We start from the raw sequence: 14,295 nt of genomic DNA on the forward strand, positions 1-14,295 counted from the left end.
TGATTGTGTTAAAATCAAAGATTAGAAGGAATACAGAATTTTATCTGTATGATTACTGCTATGAAAAACAGGCAAACAAAAATTAAACAAAACACGTGCAACGTAAGTCTCTGACTTAAACAAAAAAGCAGAGAATCTAGCAGAAAAACAAATGCCCCCGACTATCAACAGTGCCTGTACTGGGATATTTAGGACATGGGGACCTTTTGTTTTTCTTCGCTCTTCTCACAAATATGCATGATTTCAAAATTATTTGCCATCAGATTTAAAGTATTTATTGTTACGGTTAAGAGCACCCAGCTGGCTCAGTTAGTGGAGCAAGAGACTCTTGATCTCAGGGTTGTGAGTTTGAGCACCATACTGGGCATAGCTATTACTTTGAAAAATAAAACAAAATCTTTGAAGTATTTACTATTAATGTTAAATATATATATACATATATATGTGTATATATATATATATAATGACATATATATATATATATATATATATGTCATTAAAGCTTAAGAAAGGAAGGAGGAATTCATTGATAAGGGCAGAGTCAGGATTCTTACAACTGCCAAGAGTCAGAAACCAATTTAAATGATCTGAAACAAACCACGGATATATTGGCTCTCCTAACTGCAGTCATGGACAGAGTTGTTTTCAATTACATACAAGATTAATTTACTTATTGCTGGATGTTCTTCCTTACGAGAGATCCTCACCATTTATAGGGGAGACATTTTAAATTTCTCTCCTATTAATAGGCAAATCAGTGAATACTACATGATAAGCACTTTCGGCATTAAAAAGGCAGCACGGGTAGGGAAACATGTTAAAACCACATATTTTATCTCTTACATTAATTTCATTTTCACAGCCTTGGAATAATTCAGTTTTGGTAAAGTGAAGATGTGGTGCCACCCGGGGGCTTTTCCTGGGTTGTGTTGTTGGCTTCTATTCATCTGCAGTGACGCGGGGTATCATTTCCCACAGAGAAACTGTCCATGCATCATCTGTAAACTTCCTACAGCAACGCCACCATGCACCACCATGTGCCCTGAGAGTTTGTGTACTGGAGTCACCCAAAACTCTAAAGTGTAAATCCACTTAAAAAAAAAAGGGGGGGGGTTTTGTTTTTGTTTTTGTTTTTTTAAATAACAAATGTAGCCAGAACTTCTGCAAAACAAGCCTCCCAGAATGTGTACTATGAAGTAAAGATAATAGCTCTGGAAGGAGTAGAGCAAGATGATGTCAGGGAGGAAATCACAGAAACTGACTTGGTTTCCTGCCATTGCTCACGAAGGTCTAGGGCACATCAGGGATGGGGCTTACTATGGTTTAGACATGATGGTGGCCCCCTTCCCGTGCTATCTCCATTATCAGCTGCAGGAGTGTCCTACTGGATTTTCCTGGAATCCCACGAGGGCTGGGGTGGTCTGGAGGGATCAGGTGCTACCACAACCTGGGAGGGAAGTTCCACAATTTGGTTCACCCTCTCTGACCCCTCCTGAGCCGGACAATGGCTGCACACCCCCCCCCAGATGAGGTGTCCTCTGTTCCATTTCAGTTATGGACCCATTGATTTAGCTTCTCAGCCATCACAGAGCTCTTCTTGGTTTACCTGGGCAATATCTATATTAATCTTAAATATACACCTAATCTGAAAATAGGTAAGGATTGAGAATCAGGGAAATACTTGATATTTCTATAGAACTCCACCTTTAAATTCCAGTTATAAATCCATATGATCATGGCATTAGCACAAAGGACTAAGGATATAGTTTCAGGAATATTTGTAGTCTGCTGCCCTGGGGATATCTACTAAACTGAACATGCATGTTTCCCAGAGGCCCTGGCGTATCTATGACTTGAAACTCATAGTCAAATAAGAGATATTGGTGGGTGGGTAGGCCTGTGATAAAACAAACATAGCCAAGCATTAATTCTACAATCTAGGTGTTTCATATATGTCTATTCACCCTATACTTTTTTCAACTTCATTCTGTGTTTGAAAATTTTAAAACAAAAGTTGGGTTAAACATGAAAATAGAAATATACAATTTACACGGAAAATATATCATTCATTCATTTGACCAGTTGTCCCACATCCATTTATGGGTGCCAAGTATACATCATGCTAAATCTCAAGGACTTCCTGGGGAACAGCAGACAAGGTTTTTCCCTTCCTGTAGCGGACAGCCTAGAAGGGAAAAGAGGACTGAGGAGCTAATTCCAGCAGCATGAAGAGTTATTATTGTAGGGCCTCTAATGATCTTGTCTTACTTTGACCACCTCTGTCAAGACCCTATCTCCAAATAAGGTCACATTCTGAGCACCTGGAATTAGGACTCTACCACAATTTTTTTGCAGAGATGCAATTTAAGCTATAACATGAGATGATCAGCTTTGCATTCTAGAAAGATCCTTCTGGCTGTAATGTGCAAAATGTATTGAAGAGTAACATCTCACCAAACATCTCAGTTTTGTAGAAATCTTTGTAGAAGTCTTTGCAAGAGACAATAGTGACTGGATGATAATCATGGCAATAATGTAGGAATAAAGAAGTGGGGCAAGAGAGGACATCTCAGGGCCTATCCCTGATGTGATTTGATTAATAAGAGGTGTGAGTTAGGAGAGCCAGAGGGCTTCTACCTGTAGATGAGAGGGCAGGATCCCCAATAGGGTCTCATCCAAAGCCCATTCCCAAGAGGTATGCCCATGCAGCCTTCAAGAATCTTATGGGAAGCTCAGGGAATCATCCCCATCTCCTGCTTCTCCATCCCCTGGTGTCTTACTTCTACTCTGAGATGCACCTCCTCCAGCCACAACACCCTCATTCAGTAAGAACTCAAATTACCCACTTACTGGTAATCGGTAGATCACTCAGTACACTCAAAGTTCTGGAGGAAAAGCTCTTTTATTTACTTCTGAAATCATTGAACTTCCATTTTATGTTCTCTCCTGGAAGGTATTTATATGAATGTTTCTCTCCCTTCCTTCCTACTTTCCTTCCTTCCTTCCTTCGGAAACATTGGTCTCAGGGCTACACAGAGAACTTGCTACATTACTCCAAAGATCAGCATGGGACTAGTAGCTTTTAGGTAAAATCCATCTGCTTCTGGAATTTAGCACACTTGCATGTGAATTAAATTCATTTTCCACCCAAAATGTACATACAATTTTAGAAAGTTAGAAATACTGGAGGGACTACTGGATGTCCCCCAAAACATATCCTCCTTTTCCCTTGTAGTGGTAGAAACCCCAATTTCTAAAAAAATTTTATTTATTTATTTTAGAGAGGTGAAGGGGGGAGCAGCAGAAGGTGAGGGGGAGAGAGAGAGAGAGAGAGAAAGAGGGAGAATCTCAAGCAGACTCTCCACTGAGCACAGAGCCCGATGCAGGGCTTGACCGCATGATCCTGAGGTCATGATCTGAGTTGAAACCAAGGGTCAGATGTTCAACCAACTGAGCCACCACGTGCCTGAGCACCACCCCCCTCTTTTTTAAGCTGGGCTTGGGTCTGTCCAGAATAATGTCTACACTTCTCAGTCACACTTATCACTAGGTGTGGCCGTATGACCAAGTTTTGGCCAAAAGGATGTTCATGGAAGCCAAGAGTGCAACTCTCAAGAAGTATGTTTGAAAAGAGATTGCAAGTCCTTCTTTTTCCCCTTGCTTGTCCTGCTGGTTAGAATTTGGCTGTGCTGGCTACAGTCTGAGGGGTCCTCCTGGATCATACGGTGGAGGCTGCCTCCAGATGATGGAAGCAGGACAGGCAAAAGCAGCCTGAGCTCCTCATGATCGTTGCCTCCCCTGTACTGACAATGACGGCCTCCATTTAACTGAGAGAAAAATAAACTTCCTTGTTGTAATAGATAGAGTAGTACTCCTTCCGTACTTCCCCCCAAAAGGGAAATTCACTTCCTAATCCCTGGAAACTGTGAATATGTTATCTTACAAAAGGGATGTTGCAGATGAGTTGAGAACATTGAGAGAGGAAATGATCTGGGTGGACCCCATGTCAACAAAAGGCGGCTTGTAAGAAGGAGGTAGGAATGTCAGAGACGGAGAGTTTAGAGGGATTCAACTTGAAAACAGAAAGAAGGGACATAATAAACCAAGGAGCATGAGTGACTTTGAGGAACTGGAAAAGTCAAGGAAACAGATTCTCCCCTAGTTACTCGAGAAGGAACCAGCTTTGCAGGTCCTTGACTTTAGTTCCAGAAATCTCATTTCTGATGTTGGACCTCTAAAACTATAAGAGAATAAATGTGCATTGTTTTAAGCCACTAAGTTCGTGGGAATTTGTTAGAGTAACAAAAGGAAACTAATATAACCTGCTTCAGTGACTACTATTTTGTGACTTCTGATGCTCACACCTGACTCCAGTCCTAACAGAACTGAAGATGCTGCACTGATCAAGCAGCTGAACGCCAAGGACTCCGTAGGCAGGTAGGAAAAATGATGACCCTTAGGATGGTCATGAGACATTGGGTAGCACATTCCCATTGCTAACTTAGAAGGCATACTGCCTCTGACCGAGGCAGAGCATCCGGAAAAAATGGTTGGGAAATTTCAGAATTTGGGTCACATTCAGCTGCTTCTTGCCACTTCCTGAAAAGTCCAAAAAAGAGGTGAGCTTGAGGGGAAAAGCCAGGCAGCCTGGAAACAGAATGAAGAATTTGTTCTGCCAAGGAAGCCCTTTCTGTCTGGAGTCTCCAATGTAATTTGACTCATAACCTGATAATTTGGAGTCTTGCTGAATTAAAAAACCCAAGCCCCTACACTCCATGCAAAGGCAGCCTGGGTAGGCAGTTTCACTGGGGCCTCGTGGTTTCACAAAGCTTCCTGTCTCAGTTTTTCTGTCTGTAGACGGTGAGAGCCAGTCAAGAGGCAAACATCAGTGTACGGGCGTTGTCTTCCTGTCTGAGGGCAGTGGTCATTAGATTGAAGACAAGCAGGTAGGAGAGCAGAGCAAGTAATTTTTAGGGTAAGGCTGTCTCAAATATTTTACCTCTAAAGTATCGCTGAATTCAGGCTTCACTGGGAATCCTGTTTTCTTAGGGTTTGCTAAATCTGACAATCCTGAAGAGGAACAGACCATAAACAAACATATCAGAAACCCGGAGGTTTGTGAAGATATTAATCATGTTGATAAGAAAACTGCAAACTAGCCCCAAATTGCAGGATACTGACCATTCCCTAAAGCAACTCCCAGGACCCTGTATCTGTTCAGTTCCCAGGCAGCAAATACTCTTTCATGCTCACTTCTGATGGGGCTTTTTTTTTTTTTTAAAGATTTTATTTATTTATTTGACAGGCAGAGATTACAAGTAGGCTGAGAGGCAGGCAGAGAGAGAGGAGGAAGCAGGCTGCCTGCTGAGCAGAGAGCCCGATGCGGGACTCGATCCCAGGACCCTGGGATCACATGACCTGAGCCGAAGGCAGAGGCTTTAACCCACTGAGCCACCCAGGCGCCCCCTGATGGGGCTTTTAAAGATGAGTGACAAGGAAGTCCTCCTTGAGGGCAGAGACAGGAGGATACTGGGCAAAAAGAATTGTTCCAGAGCCAGAGGTATTCACATGGGCCAACCAAATCACTTACTCTGTTGCCAGAGAAGGGGGTCCTCACCATTCCTGTTCCCATAGGATTTGATCACTGCTGTGGGCCAAGGACAGCTGGGTGTTCTTCTTGACTCCCCTTTCCAAATGGGGGTTTTTACTATAACTATTTTTCCTACTGAACCTTTGTATATTGCTCATTTTGAAGCAGAGCTTTTCTTTAGGTGCATGGGTTTCCAAACCACCAGGAGCCCCTCTACACTGATGAATAGCTCTGGACACCATCCACGAAGCAGGCTTTGGAGCTGAAGGGTGTGCTTGAATGGGACTTTGAGGTCGTTGCTTTTGCAAAAGGGATGAATCAGTACTACATGTTGGAAGATAGGTGTATAGATATTTGGGTGGTTGAAAGGGCAAGTTCGATTTTGTGATGGCTTACTTTTCTCTTCCAACATTCTCCCCTTCCTTGATAGCAGATGTCTTTTGTTGCAGTATGTTGGGATGTCCTGACTGAATTAAAAGTTTATTCAGATCCTAGAACCTCAGGTCAGACAGTGAGGCTTGGCGCGCATAGAGCCTCTGGCTAGAGGCAGGCCAGCCCTTTCGTTCCATTGTGCCTTTACCAGGGAACGGTTGCGAAGCTATGCAGGTAGCATGAACACAGTCCACGTCAAACCACTCTCACTTCTGAGACCAGTTACAAGTTTGTGGGATTCCCCAAACCATCCTCAGTTTCAGTCATTCACTGGAGAGTCTCACAGAACTCAGTAAAAGCTGTTGTACTCATAGTTACAGTTAATTAAAACAAAAGGATACAGATTAAAATCAGCCAAGGATAGAAGTACAGAGGGCAGAGTCCAGGAAAGTACCCAAAGTGAAGCTTCCATTGTCCTCTCCCTGGGGAGTCACGGGCGGTGCACTCTCTTGGCATCGATGAATGGCAACGTCCATGGAGTGCTGCCAACCAGGAAAGCCCATCCAAGCTCTGAGACCAGAGTTCATAAGTCCTGCTGGTTTCCCATATATTGATTCTCAGTCCTGAGCCCTCCTTGAAGCTGTACTACTACCTCATGACCCAAAGACCCCACCCTGAGTGACCTTAAATCACATGGACTTGCTGACATGGCAGCTCCCAGTCTAGACACTCCAGTGGAGCTTGACAATCTATCGGAAGTAGAAGGCAAAGGCCAGAATGCTCTCGGGGCAGGGTTAAAGCCTCTGACACACCGCGGTACTCTTCTGTGACAATAGAACCCGAATTTTTAACTGAGCACAAAGTACCCAGAATCAAGAAACCCAACCTCCACCAGAATCCCTACCTCCCAAGCATCTGGTTGTGACCATGCGACTTAATTCTAGGCAGTGGGATGGAAGAGTTGGTATTTGCCACTTCCAGGAAGTATCCTTAAATAGAGAAGCTTGTTCTCTTCTCCTTTCATTCATTTTGCTGCCTAGATGGGACTTGAAGAGCTGTCTTGGCCCATAAGGTGAAGCTTCACATTGAGGATGTGAGCAACCAGGTAGAAGGAACCTGGGCTTCTGTTGGTCAGGGCACCTTTCACACAACTGTTTAGAGAAAACATTTGAATTGTGTTTAAGCCACTGGACTTTGGGTTTTCTGTCATTTGCAGCAGGACCTAATTTGCTTGAAATTTACTCTTTTTTTTTTTTTTAACTTACTTTTATATTGTGTTCATCTAGCCTTGTAAAACTCTATGCCCACTTGTTACTATCTAAATCACCCGCGTGCTATCAGAGCCTTCCTGGTCATTGCCTCTCTGTGTCTGGGCTAGCTCCTGCCTCCCCACAATTCTGGCCTTTCATCCCAAGCCTGTATCACATGCAGGCACTTTATTTTCCATTTTCAGCTGAGGACAGGAAGGAACTGTTTTCTGATTATATGATCATCACATTTTTCCACGACTAATGAAATTGGAGATTTGACTTAACACCTAAACTTTACCTAAATTTTGAGGTTGATTTTCTTGATACGCCTTTTTTAAAATTGAAGAACAGATTCTTTGTTTCATGAGAATGAAGACTTACAGATCTTTCTAAGGCCTGATATTTGAATTTTATCAAAATGTACCAGGGTTCCCTATGCCCAGTTGTTTCACATCATGTTTCCAGAAAGCAGGAAAAACACAGAATCTTCAATTTTTATGTTTTTGGTGTTCTGTGGTTCTTTGTTACGAAGAACATCCTTTGTTCTTCACCAAGACTGTATCACAGCTTTTTCAGATAACTGAGAAGTAATCCTTAAAACTTAAAAGATGAACAAATACTACTTTTTACATTATAAAAACAGGGACTTTGTCCTTTTTATTTAAGAATGTGGGACATTGGGATGCGGGTGTCATATGACCTCTGTCACCATCTTCATGGTTTATCACTCTTGGAATTGGAGGTTGGAGGAGGACAGGAGAGATAACACTAAAAATCCAAAGTCTCACTTCTGATTTGCCTACATTAATGATTTGATTTTCTCATTTTCGTGGTAGAAAGGGTGTGTGTGTGTGTGTGTGTGTGTGTGTGTGTGTATAACACAAAAGTTTGGGATGCCTGGGTGGCATAGTCAGTTACAAATCTGATTTGATTTCAGCTCAGGTCCTGATCTCAGGACTATGGGATCGAGTCTGTGTGGGACTCTGAGCTCAGTGCAGAGTTTGCTTAAGACTCTCCCTCTCTGGCCCTCCTCAAATAAATCAATCTTTAAAGGGGGTTGGGTCAATAAACCCAAACCAAAAAAAACAAAGACAAAAACAGAAAACACAAAAGTTAATTTTCTCATTACTACTTAGGCAAAAATCAATGTTTAAAACCTCGATACATATCAGTAACATGTTTCTTAACTTTGCTCCATTATAAACCTAAAGAAAGAAAAAATGTGCACCACCTGCAGACTGGAAAAGTCATAAAGCCTTAGGAGGGTTACCTAACAGTAATTATTAGACAAGGGCTTGCCAGGGATTTGTTTCCTCAGTGAAAAAAGCCTCATGGAATTTTCTTGCTGAAAGGGACCTAAAAACTTATCACCACGAGTGTCCTCCTTTTCTAGATGAAACAACCAAGACCCCGGGGAAATCAACGTTAATGCCAAAGATCACCTGCTGATTAACAGCAAAGCCAGAATCAGCACCCAGGTTGGGTCTGGCTCCTGGTCAAGGCCCCTTCAGAACCTGCTGTGTCCCCTCAGTGATGGGTACAGAAGTTTGCTACCATCAAGGTTAAGATGAAAGATCTCATAAGCTGCAAATGCACCTTCACAAAATCAACTGGATCCACTTAACTCATGCTCTTCTGATCAAAAGAAACTTGTGTTCAGGGGAAGCAAAAGGTTTCTGTCTCCAGAGTAATTCAGAAATGATTTTTCTGCCAAACCCAACCAAGGAAAGAACATGTAGGTTTCCAAAGTTCATCAGCAAACACAGATCGCCTGAAGAATAACACCCAGCTCCTGTTTCCTCCGAAGATGGTAACATGCTTGAAGATGAAAATGACTCAACTTCCTATCTCCCACCGCACCTAGCCCATAGTTGCTGTTAAAATTTCTTTTTAATGAATGAAGTATATAAATCATTGCTTTATACCCTGGCATTGTGCCCTTTTCCAAAGAAGCACTTCATAAACATGTGTCTAATTTCCTGTGCTGTCAGAAATATTGTTTAATCATACTGTTAAAAATAAAGACCTCCAGGGCCCACTGAACTAAATTCTCCAAACCACTAGATACTCTTTCCTCTTTGGGCCACTCAGCTGTGCAGCCGGAAATGGATCATGCGGGGAGAGCGGTAGCTCTTCTGCAAATACCCCGGAATGTGGGCTATGTCAGAAAGTGTTTGGAGAATGCCTCCAAAGCTGAGAAAGTATTTCCAAAGCAATATACACGCAAAAATATTTGAACCAGAAGCTATGCACTCCAAAACAGATGCATTGAGCACATTCACAGAATATCACATCTTTATCACGTTTAGGAGCTGCAGCCCATTCCTGTGAACCCAAGAATTAAGGTGATTATAAAACATGTGTGCCACAGACTGGTATGCTTGCAATAGATCATGTAGTTTTACATGGATCTTCCTATACAGTAAAATACATATGAAATGGTGATTAAGCTCACAGGCATATGATAAATCTTACCTGATCAATGACATTAGCAAGTTTCAGAAAAAAAACCTGTTTTCAACAATTGCATCCTATAAAAGACATGCAATGCCTTTTCACTAAAAAATATGTATCATCAGTTGAAATATGAGAACAAAGGTTGAGTGTTGAAGCAACGTTCCGTAAACTATCCTCTCGTGTTCTCTGCCAGCTGACAGAGTGGAAATGACCTGCAGGTTTCCTCTCCAATAGGTGAAGGGAGCCTTTTGGATGGGTGGGAGTGTTGGAAAACGGGATTCATTCACAATATACATGTAAATACAGAGATCTGCTAAAACGCATCTACCATAACCTCACAACGGGTGAGTCTACTGTATGTCAGTTTTCTTCAAGCAAACACTGTGTCCAACACGGGACTCAAACTCATGACCATGACCCTGAGATCAAGAGTCTCATGCACTACAGACTGAGCCAGCCAGGCACCCCTACTATGTAAATTATATCTCAACAAAAGCTGTTATCAATTTATTGTTTTAATTATTATTGTTGTTATTATTATTATTTTAAAAGATTTATTTATTTATCTTAGAGAGAAAGAGACAGAGAGCATGAACAGGATGGGCAGAAGGAGAAGGAGAGAAAATCTCAGGCAGACTCCACACTGAGTGCGGAGCCTAATGCGGTGCTCGATTTCATGACCCTGAGATCACAACCTGAGCCAAAACCAAGAGCAGACACTTAACTGACTGAACCACACTATTATTATTTTTTAAGAAGGCTCCATACCCAACATGGGGCTCGAACTCATGACTTCAAGATGGAGAGTCACATGCTCTGCTTACTGTGTCAGCCAGGCTCCCCAACACCATCACAAGTTTGAAGCCCCCGGAGGGGGATCCACTGTTTCTGGAGGCCCTGCAATTCCAGCTCAATGCATGGAGTAGACAGAGCAAGTTCCTACCCCATCTCCCTGCTCCTAAAACCCATTTAACATATTGTCCTCAGATGAAGGACATATCAGATATTAAACTGATAAGAACAGATGCTAGATCTTAGCCAAAAGACTGAGCATAAAGCTGTTTCTGAAAATAAGAACTGAAAAGAAACAGTTCCTTCAGGCCCAGCCCAAGATGACCTTATACACCCAGGTTGACTCATCTGTAAGCCCAGGGTAGCTATGATACTTTCCACACTGGAGACTCTCTTCTAGTAAGAGCATTTTGACATACAAATCTAGATACCGTTATATCAAACCAGGCTGGTGACATTTCAAAAATTAGAATTTACAATTTCTATGTAAACAGAATTATTATTTTGTTAGCCAACTCACAGTACCGATGCCATGTTCAAGAGTGTGAATACATTATTGAATCGAGGGAAGCAAACAAACCACTTCCCTAATCTGGGGAGATGGTGGCATGACTGGCAGCCCAGGAGAGCTTCAGGAGCTTTTCTTGAACCAGGCAGCTGTTAGGGCAGCTCCTGGGGCAGGACGAGAGGTATTTAGGGTGTAGACTTAAATGCCTCTGCTAACAACTGCAGTATGCTGCCTACACACATCTCCATCACCACAGAAATGTAGGGAAATTATATTAGGAAAATTCATCTTGTTTAAAGGCACAGGAATGAATGGAATATTCTGGGGTCAACCTGACTAATGTTTCTGCCCATAGCAAGTGGTGCTCCAACTTGGGTGTGTATCAAAATCTCCTGACTTGTGAAAAAGGCAGATTCCCAGGCCAGGCCCCAAGGCTGCCAGATTGAATGTCTGGGAACCAGGTCTAGAATCTGAATCTTGAAGGAGCCTCTGAAGTGATTTGTGCTGATGGTCTTCAAAACACAGATGGAGGAACATTGAATAAAGAAGGAGAAAAAGAGGGAAGGAAAGTGAGCAGGAAAGTAGTAGAAAAAGGGAATGAAAGGAGAGAGGGAGGAAGCAAGAAAGGAAGGAAAGAGAGAAAGAATAAGGAGTTAAGAATAAGGAGGGCCCAGTGAAGAAGATGAACACACCTAGTCAGGCCTTGCCTCGAGCACTTCGGCTGAATTTAGTCTTTGATTCTTTTCCAACCTCTAACTTTGTCTCGTCTCTACATATTGTACTGTGCCTTCATCTTTTCCTGCCTCTTAGCCTTGCTTTTAGGTCCTGTGGTGGATGGGGGACCTAGTTTTAAAGGGTTTTCTCTTGCAACCCCACAGCCCCCCCCTGCCATGGGACAAGACAATTAGAGGCAGACTAATCCTAGCTCACTCACTGGCCTGTAGGGTTGTTCTCACTTTGGGACCTGGAGAAAAACTTGCAGAGTCTGTGTTCTAAAACCCTCAGGGAAAGAAGCACAGAGTTGGCTGAACTTGACAACTTGACAACCCGTCCCCGAATGGAATCCCTTCCCTAGTGAGGACATCTGTCCACTATTGCATGGGGAGAGAGGAATGCCCTCCTGTCTGAGACCCTACACATGGTCATGCACCATTGACTCCTTAGCTCCAGAGATGCTCCTGCTCTCAGTCTTCCTTGGCAAGAACCCAGACCATGAGCAATGGCCCTTAGCTTTCTCTGGGAGATTCTGACTCCTCACCAAACCAAATGGGTAAACTTTGACAGCCATGTTTGTGACATGTAACCCGTTCCCTCAGTCACTGCTGACCAGACCAAAAGTGAACATGTAACCCCAACTGACCTGATCAGAGCCCCTTTTCCTGGAAACTTGCAATTATAACTAAAATATTCTCATCCCAGCATTGGCTGGTTTCTTTTACAGAGAAGTAGAGAAAATTTGGGGGCTTAAGCATAGCTTTTTCCTACACATGAGGAATGAAATATAGGTGAGAGAGAGGAGAGTTGTATGATGGAGAGGGTTCCCCAGGGGGGGACTCCACCCCATTTCCCAGTTCAGATCCTTTCTAGGCCCCTGCTGACTTCCTGCACCTTGGTTCCATCAGATACTCCAGTATCATTGAAATAAAGGGTCCTTTTACCATTTATTCCAGCTCTGACCTGCAGTCAGAGCCCTCACTAATCCAGGTATCAACCAGGAACGATCACATTTCCCTTTGCCTATCTCTATCCTTGTTTTAACTCAAATCCCTTCCTTCTGTAGACGGGAAGGCAGACCACATTGTCTTACTTACAGTACAAAAATGAGAGCATTCCTCAAAAACTGATTTGGTTTGAATCACTGACTATAATATAATCCGTTGACTATGTTCAAAATGATAAAATATTGTTCATTTTGAAGTGCAAAATGGAACTATGGTTTTGTTTTATTTTTAAAAAGAACCCTTGGGAAGCCTGGGTGGTTTAGTCGAGGGGGCATGTAACTCTTGATCTCGGGGTTATCAACTCATGATACATTGGGTATAGAGATTACTTAAAAATAAAATCTTTAAAAAATAAAATAAAAAATGAAAAAGAATCCTTGGGCACCTGGGTGGCTCAGTCGTTAAGCATCTGCCTTCAGCTCAGGTCATGACCCCAGGGTCCTGGGATCGAGCCCCGCATCTGGCTCCCTACTTGGTGGGAAGCCTGCTTCTCCCTCTCCCACTCCCTCTGCTTGTGTTCCCTCCTCACTGTGTTTCTCTCTTTCAAATAAATAAAATCTTTAAAAAAAAAGAAAAAGAATCCTTGTCAGGGTGCCTGGTTGGGTCAGTCCGAAGATCATGCGATTCTTGATCTTGTAGTCATGAGTTATACCCTCACATTGGGAATAGAGATTACTAAATTAATTAAATACATACATACGTACATAAGAATCTGAATCCTTGTCTTTTAGAGTTACATATTGAAATATTTATGCCTGAAATTATAAGATGTCAAGATTTGATGCTAAATAATACTAGAGGGCCAGAAGTAGGTGAGGGAATAGATAAAACAAAGTTCACCTTGAGCTGATAATTGTTGAATACGGGTGACTTGGGTTCATCATACTAGTCTGTTTGCGTTTGCATATATTTTAAATTTTCCATAATAAGAAACTCTAAAAATAAGGATGGAAATTTTTTCAGGGGAATACCTCTGAAATAACATGAAACTATCAACATTCAAAAGTAAGAAGAAGCTTCTTAAATTAGTGATCTAAAAGTAAGACTCTAAAGTCAGTTAGCCACAGCGTGAGTGGGTCTCGTGCAGCATGTAGTTAGTATGTGAGTAAAAACATGCCATGTGCGTATGACCCCATTCCCTTGAATGATAATAGCATCTTGTGTTCAACTCATCACAAGATACCATCATGACGTTATCAACTTCAACTCATGATACCATCCAAAATAAAATATTCTAAGATCTATAAATTTCCTTTAAATTTAAACAAAGCACATTTAACTATATACTGAATAGGTTTGCATGTCTTTCTTGCACAGAGATCATGCTAATCTTCTCTGGATCGTTCCAGTTTTAGCCTATGTGCTGCCAAAACGAGCACAAGATACTTAGTAGTTTTTATTTTATTAAAAATTATTTGGTGTATTTCAGAGTAAGAAACATTGCTCAAAGTAGAACATTTTCCAAATAGGTTGAAAGCATGTGTGTCAGAAAATAAAGCATCTTGTGAATTCTCCAATGTCTCCAAAAAGCTCACTGTGTCTGTGCATACCTTCTTATTTAGAGGAGTGAGTAGGAGGGAGGAGGAGGGAGGATGCTTGTTGAGT

General features: G+C 42.1%; 2 non-coding genes across 2 annotated transcripts; both read right to left on the reverse strand.

Annotated features, from left to right (window-relative positions):
• Positions 1–10,541: 10,541 nt before the first annotated feature.
• LOC132012782 (U2 spliceosomal RNA) lies at positions 10,542–10,727 on the reverse strand. The gene has a single exon (XR_009402758.1). It is a non-coding gene; the product is annotated as a U2 spliceosomal RNA (small nuclear RNA).
• Positions 10,728–13,961: 3,234 nt separating this feature from the next.
• LOC132012700 (U6 spliceosomal RNA) lies at positions 13,962–14,069 on the reverse strand. Its single transcript, XR_009402697.1, has one exon. It is a non-coding gene; the product is annotated as a U6 spliceosomal RNA (small nuclear RNA).
• Positions 14,070–14,295: the final 226 nt, after the last annotated feature.

The sequence above is a fragment of the Mustela nigripes genome, chromosome 2, assembly GCF_022355385.1.
Source record: "Mustela nigripes isolate SB6536 chromosome 2, MUSNIG.SB6536, whole genome shotgun sequence".
NCBI classification, from domain to species: Eukaryota; Metazoa; Chordata; class Mammalia; order Carnivora; family Mustelidae; genus Mustela; species Mustela nigripes.